General features: G+C 44.1%; 1 pseudogene; it reads left to right on the forward strand.

The window, feature by feature from the left end:
* The first annotated feature begins 1,349 nt into the window (after nt 1-1,349).
* On the forward strand, nt 1,350-6,594 carry LOC129072656 (rho GTPase-activating protein 20-like; annotated as a pseudogene).
* Nucleotides 6,595-7,253: the final 659 nt, after the last annotated feature.

Below are 7,253 nucleotides of genomic sequence, written 5' to 3' on the forward strand. Positions count from 1 at the left end.
CATAGTTTTGTAACATAGTTTGAAATCAGGGAGCATGATACATCTAATTTTGTTTTTCTTTCTTAAGATTATTTTGACTATTTGTGGCTTTTTGCAATTCCATGTAAATTTTAGGATTTTAAAACAAGATTTTATTTTAAAACAATTTTCTGAGAGAAATAAAGCAATGTCTTTGGTTAAAGTTTAAAAGAATCTCTATGGTAAAGAGATGTTTAAAATGATATAATTATATGGCCAAAGCACTATATAAAAGTCCATCCTTTTAGTGTACAACTAATGCCTGGTTCTAGGTTATCCATTAACTCACCCTGATAAATTGATCAAATCTTTTACTCATCTACATCTCAGTTTCTACACTGGACAATGGGCAACTGTAAGTCTTCAACATATCATTGAACCTCCAGGACTTTCTTCTTTTTTTATATTTCTATGTGCATCTACTGAAACCCCCGACTCTGACCAAGGACATGTTCTAATCTAAAACAAGAAGAGATCAGAGTACAGCACAGAACCAGGCAAGTGTTCCCATGGTTATTAGTTGTTAATTTTTTGTTTGTCCTGATTTGTTTTGTTTTTGATGAACAAGGCACAGTGGATATCTGGACCCGAGGTGGGCAGGCCGCAGTGTGGGTGACAGCTGCTGCAACCACCTCCAGCCAGTGTTGCCTAGTGCACCAACAGGAGGTGCATTGCCCTCACCCTGAGTCTGGCAACCTGTTTGAGCCCAGTGGCTGCCTAGGCCCAATGTGCCCTCACTCCTCTGGCGAGGGTCTCATGGATATGACCATGCAGCGTCCTCCTGAGCTGGGATTTGCTTACAAGTCTTCTACACGGAAGGGATGGTCCCCTGGTAGGAGACTCTAGGAAAGCAGTCAGGTCACTCTTCCTCCCTGACAGGTGTGTCTAGGTGAGGGAGGCCCTGGGGACCAAGAAGGTGAGGACACTGAGCTGGCTGGAGCCTGCTGCCTGCCACCTGAACAGTAGAACCGCTCACTGCGGGCACCCTTCCTGCCCATCACCATGACATATGAGCCAATCACCACAGGGATTTCACGTTGATGCTCACTGCCTCCTGTGCTAGTTCTAATTCTAGAACTTCTGCCTCACTTGCTTCATGACTAGACCCACAACACCAGTACCATAAAGCCCTAGTATTCTTCCAGTTTGAGTCTAATCACTCTGAGTGGACCCAATATCCTCCATCTTTTTCTCCATCCACCAAGGAGTAGGCAGGAAGCCATGGTTCCCATCCAGATGTGGGGCCCCTGGCTCTCCAGCAAGCTCCTCTGGCCACACACTGTCTCTTGACCAAGAGGTCAGCTTCTAGGTCATGAGGGCTGATGGTATCTGGTTGGGCACAGCAACCCCAGGTGAAGAAAATGAAAGCACTAGCAAAAACGAGGAAGAGTGTTCCATCTCCTACTCAGGATAAAACCCTACAAAAACAGCCTTATACCAAGTAAAGGCCTTCTGCATGTTTGGACAGGTGTGTGCATTTCTATCATCATTTGTGTGCTCTCATAGAACTCTGCTACTTGATGACCCTTAGAACTCAAAATGGGCCTGCAAAGGCAGGTGTGGCACCTTTTCCTGTTTGGTGATCTGTTGGTTGTGGCCAAAATCAAATAACAACTTTAAGATGAAAAATAAAATCAAGTGACATGTGGACAGCAAGCAGTGTGGATGAAATGGGAGAAGCCATACCAATGCTATGAGACCGTTAGTCCTAAGCTGGCCCACTTTGACTCCCCAGAGCAAAAGAACAAATGGCTGTCTCTCTTTCAGAGACAAATTAGTCTGAAGAAAGAGGACTGCCCAAAGATCATTCCCCAAACAATCTTCACCAAGGACATTGGGAATTATGCCTGTTCTAAAACTATAGCAATAAGGAATTCAGATACAGTGAACGAAGTTATCAACATGTCACTACCAATGCTAGGGATAACTGACTCTGAGAGAGATTACTAGTTATGAGCCAATCCTGGTAAAGAGGCACCGTATTCACTTATTGGGCATGCGTATCTCTGAAGAATAAAAGTGAGCCATCTTCAAGACCCTGCGCTCCTGACAGTGTCAAGAGCATATGTTCATGATACCATTTTTCCTATATGTCAGCCAGGAAACTGCTTGGTTAGCTGCCTGCTGAGCAGCCTGGCACCTAGGAACTGACAAGAGTCACACACAGTAACTATGCTATTCACTCAGCTTTTATTGAATGCAGGTTCACTCAAAGTAGAATATTAACATACATTAAGTATAATATTAACATACATTAATATTCTACTCACACTAACAATATAAGAAATATAGCACACACACAGTAATCAATGAGGGATAACGAACACAAGTCCCAGAGTCTAAGTGTGCAGGCCCAGGAGACAGCATGATGGGCAAGGGAGTCATCAGCATCTTGCAGGTAAGGATCTCCAGAGCCAGGAGGGCAGCCAGGGCAGAGGAAGTCCTTGGTCCAGGAGGGCAGAGCCTCTGGCAGCCGATGCCAAGGGAGATCGGCATGGCGTGGAGCAGCACTCTGGTGTGTGGAGCTCGTGCTGTCTCAGTCGTGCTCTGGAGCCTGCCTCATTACACTTTGAAAATGGTGTACTCTACCCTTCTGGGTCTTCTCGATAAATGTCTTGGCACCCTGATGGCAAGTGGGCAATTTCCCCTGGAGCCTGTCTATGGGTGGTCCTGCTCTGCAGACATTCTAATCACATGTCTATTCTGATCACATGTGCAGATATCTTAGGTGTGTCTCCTTGCCAGATGTGTCTGCTCTGACTTGGGTAGTTTTCCTCTTGAACCAAAGTATCATGGCTGGCTGACAGCCATTTTGGTTGACCAATGCCATTTTATTGGTCCTGTTCTCCACACACAGGGATCAGAGGACTCCACCAACCCTATCAACCTCGAGAGCCCTTCCTGACGGAACAGCTGCCCTGGCAGATGCAATGCTGGTTCACCCTGAAACCCAGCCACTTGGCTGCAGCCCAGCAGCTTAGTGATTCAGGTCAGAAGACATTTAAAAGGAGAAGTTATAAAGTAGGCCTTTTAACTCACCCATGTTACAATCTCTCCTATGCCAGGACAGCTTTTTGGAATATCTCTGTCAAATATCTGTGAGAATCACAAGGTGCCTAAACCTGTCTCAGAAACACAATTCTTTCATAGTCAGAAAGGACCCCTCACAAAAGACATCTTCAGCCAATGTGAAATCTTGCAGAGAGCTGAAAGAGAAACTGAATTCTGTAGTTGACGTATACCTGGACTGTGAATTTATCTGTTTTGAAGAATTTTATGCAAAATAGAACTGTAAATATTTTGCTCATCAGATTTCTGTGATTACTGGGTCTGTGTAATGGATCAAGGAAATGATGAAGAGAAAGAAATACAATCCAAAGGCCATTAGACCAGATCCAAGAGTCAATGTTGTTCTCCTTAGGTACCTTTTTTTGGAGCATTACACAATGTAGAGCAACATTCCTCCTCCAATCAAATGACTGCACTTAATTTGGCAGTATGCATTGCTCCAAGCATTCTTTGACCTCCTACTTTCCCTAGCCCAAAACTAGAAAATTACTTATAAAAGGTCATTCTGCTTATTCAATTTCTGATTGAAAATATCTGTAGAATGTTTGGAAAAGAAGTTACTTCCCTCTTTGGAGAGCTTTCACTGAGATGTGATACTAAAGACAGTGCCTCTGATATCTCTTGCTTACAAATGACCGACTTCTCTTATGACAGCTTGGAAAAATGAGCTGGATGAAGATGCTGAGGCTCCATGTAGTGACTTTGTAAAGAACCTTGGTCAGGGGACCAGAAGCATGGACTCTGTCTTAACCTTTAGTGACAGTGACCTTGACCAGCATGTGGGAGAAGGTCATTTAACCCTGAGTGACTCTGACATAGACTGTTCTAAATATGAAGACATCCAAATGCAGTGGCCTCTTGAATATAAGCCACTGACCATTACAGTACTGTACAGAAAGGCCCCACTGCAGGACCATGCCGGGCTCCATCTGGCATGGCCGCACCCAGCTATCTGTCCACAGCTGCAGCAGATGCTCTGAAAACCCTAATGGGAAAACAGTGCTGCTCGGAGTCCAGCACCAACTATCTATACTCAAAACTTGCCTCTCTCAGGCAGTTTTACCAGAAAAAGCGACACAAATCCAGGTGTGAGGCAATTCTCTCATAAAAAGACGAAGACCACCTGAAGGAATAATCAGCCCCTTCAGGAAGAGAGCAAGATACATTTTAAACAAAGTTTAGTTACAGGCACTGATATCAAGAAAAATGTCACTAGTAAAATTACTAAGAAGAAAAACTTATTTGGTAATGTAGGAGATCATGTGAAACTTCTCCCTAAATCCAAGCCAGTGGCCATTTCTGTGGCATCCTACAGTCACGTGTCCTCACATGATCATCCCAAGAACCAGCCCTTCGATTCCGATACATCTGCACACCCACCGTGGCACACAGCAGAGCCCCGAAGGGTTCAAAAGGGCAGCACCTCTGCTCACAGCCAGACAGTGATGAAGAGACCTGCAAAGTGAACTATCTCAGGATGATATTTTCAAAGAAACACGATAAAACTAGACAACAGTATAGTGATTACCAGAGGGAAAGGGAATTGGGAGAGGTAAAGCAAAGTAAAGGGGGAATAAATGGTGATGGAAGGAGACTTGACTTGGGGTGGTGAACACGCAATGCAATATACAGGTGATGCATTATAATAGAATTGTACACTTGAAACCTATATAATTTTATTAAACAACATCATCCCAATAAATTCAATAAAATTAGTTTTTAAAAAAACTAGCTAAGAAGTTGGTCACTTGCACGGAGAGGAGGATTACCTCAGATGACATAAATCTTTGAAAATGGAGAGGTAAAGCTCACTAGTAAGAGTTCGTTCGGTCTTGGGGATTGAGGTGTGCAAGAGTAGGGCCACAAATCAGAACACTGGGAAGTTTTTACCCTCAAGAATAAACATTTGCTTGTCCTCCCCAGGCACTTCCCGAACTGGCTCATCAGTGAGCTCCCGAGACAGTGCTTTTTCTCCGAGTGCTGAGCGTTCCTTGTTTACAGCCACTGAAACTGCCTCTCCTCAATCGATTGTGCTTTTTAGGCTCAAAGAAAGCAAGAATTTTCTTCTGACTCTTGCAGCTCCACAGTCATTTCTGGAAGACCTGGTACTTCTTCCCGGCAGACCAGCAGCTGCCTGGACTATACCAAAAAAAAAAAAAAAAAAAAAATATATATATATATATATATATATATATATATATATATATATCACCATACACTGTCATTCACAAATGCATTCTGCAACTTTTCACCAGAGCACGAGGTTAAGAAATGCCATAGCCAGTTTGAACAACTGGTCCCTCAAAAAGAAAGCAAAGGCATCCAGATCAAGGGGAAAAATAGCTTTTCTAAAAGGACTCTCAAATCACCTCCTCATGCTTCTGGTGTTCCAGAAATCAACTTACTGCAGAGAAACAGAAAGCCATGCCCCTAAGGGCAACTGAAGGACCTGTAGATGTGTAGACAGCCCAGCTAGTGACAGAAGAGGGACTTGGAGCTCAGACAGCCCCGTTAGAGGCAACAGAAGGACTTGCAGCAGTGTAGACACCCATTTAGCGACAAAGGACGGGCTTGGAGCTGTGCAGACACCCAGTGTGAGGCAACAGAAGGAATGCGAGTTATGCACACAGCCCAGTTAGTAACAAATGAAAGACCTGGAGATGTGCAGATAGCTCAGTTAGAAACTACTGAAAAACCCGGAGCTCTGCAGACCGCCCAGCAGAGGCAATGGAAGGACCTGGAGCTGCGCAGACAGCTCAGTTAGCAAAAAGAAAAACAATTAAAAAAAGACTTGGAGTTGTGAGACAGCACATTAGTAAAATAATAAAGGACATGGAGCTGTGCAGACAGCCCAGCTGGAGGCAATGGAAGGACCTAAAGCTGTGCTGACAGTCTTGTTAGAATAACTGAAAGACGTGGAGCTGTGAAACAGCCTGATTAGAGGCCACAGAAAAACCTGGAGCTGCACAGACAGCCCAGTTAGAGGCAACAGAAGGACCCTGAGCTGAGCAGGCAGCCCAGTTACAGGCAACTGAAGGACCAGGAGCTGCACAGACAGCCCGGTTAGCAGCAACGGAGGTTCTTGGATTTGTGCAGACAGCCCAGTTAGCAATAAAAGGACTTGGATTGTGCAGACAGCCCCATGTGAGGCAACGAGGCGTGCAGCTCTGCAGATAGTCCAGTTAGCAACAAAAAATGGACATGGAGCTATGCAGACAGCCCTGTTAGAGGCAACAGAAGGACCTGGCGCTGAGCAGACAGCTCAGCAGTATAGCGCTAACCCCAACCAAGACTCAGCAAAACATGTTAACTCTCCATTCAACCTGGTGGAGGACAGACTCAAGCTTTTTACGTGAGGAAGGAAAGCATAAGGGGCGTGCTCTCCTGGTGCTCCACCTCGTGTGAGAGCCTCATCCAGTTCTTTGATGTGGATGATCGCCCAGTCCAGACACAGGGCCCACAGTAATTAGAGATGTTGGGGACAAACATTCAACCAAAGACATTTAACCATAAGAATCTGATGTCTACAAGAAGAGAAACTGGGCTAATGAGAGCAAGACAATAATTACTATGACCTCTTTGTATAAAATACTTGGGCTAGTGATCATAAAGACAATCATTACTAATACCATGGACAAAAAAATGATTCTTTTTATTGAGACTGTTTGGCAAAAATATTTGGACTAAAAATTGCATCACGTAAGTGTTTTGCAGGCTTTTCCTTATTAGAGTATGGGATCGGTCCATGTAATTTTAGAGATACTAGCAGAGAGTTAGAGAAAGCATCTTCTCTACATGCCTTAGGTAAGATTAGTCTCCTGAGAAGGCCAGGGTATCATAAGTGAAGAATGGGGACTGTGAAGAGAGAACGAGGGTGCAGAGAACCCATCCTCATTCCATGGAATGTTTTTAGTAAATAGACAAGAAAAATGCCACTAATCAAAGCATTAGGAAGAAATGCATGCCCAATAATGGAGAAAATCCTGTGAAACATTTCCCTGAATCCAAGCCTGCGGTCATGTCTCTGATTTCTTATAGTCATGTGGCCCCCACAGGATCATGCCCGTAAACAGGCCATTTATATACCTAGGCCAGAATAAAGTGTATTCTTTTTTCTTGATTCTTTTTTTCTGTTAGTGTTTAATTGCTCTGCAAAGCCTCCAGAA

The sequence above is a fragment of the Pteronotus mesoamericanus genome, unplaced genomic scaffold (genome assembly GCF_021234165.1).
Source record: "Pteronotus mesoamericanus isolate MK-2021 breed Mesoamerican mustached bat unplaced genomic scaffold, CSHL_Meso_final contig_33, whole genome shotgun sequence".
NCBI classification, from domain to species: Eukaryota; Metazoa; Chordata; class Mammalia; order Chiroptera; family Mormoopidae; genus Pteronotus; species Pteronotus mesoamericanus.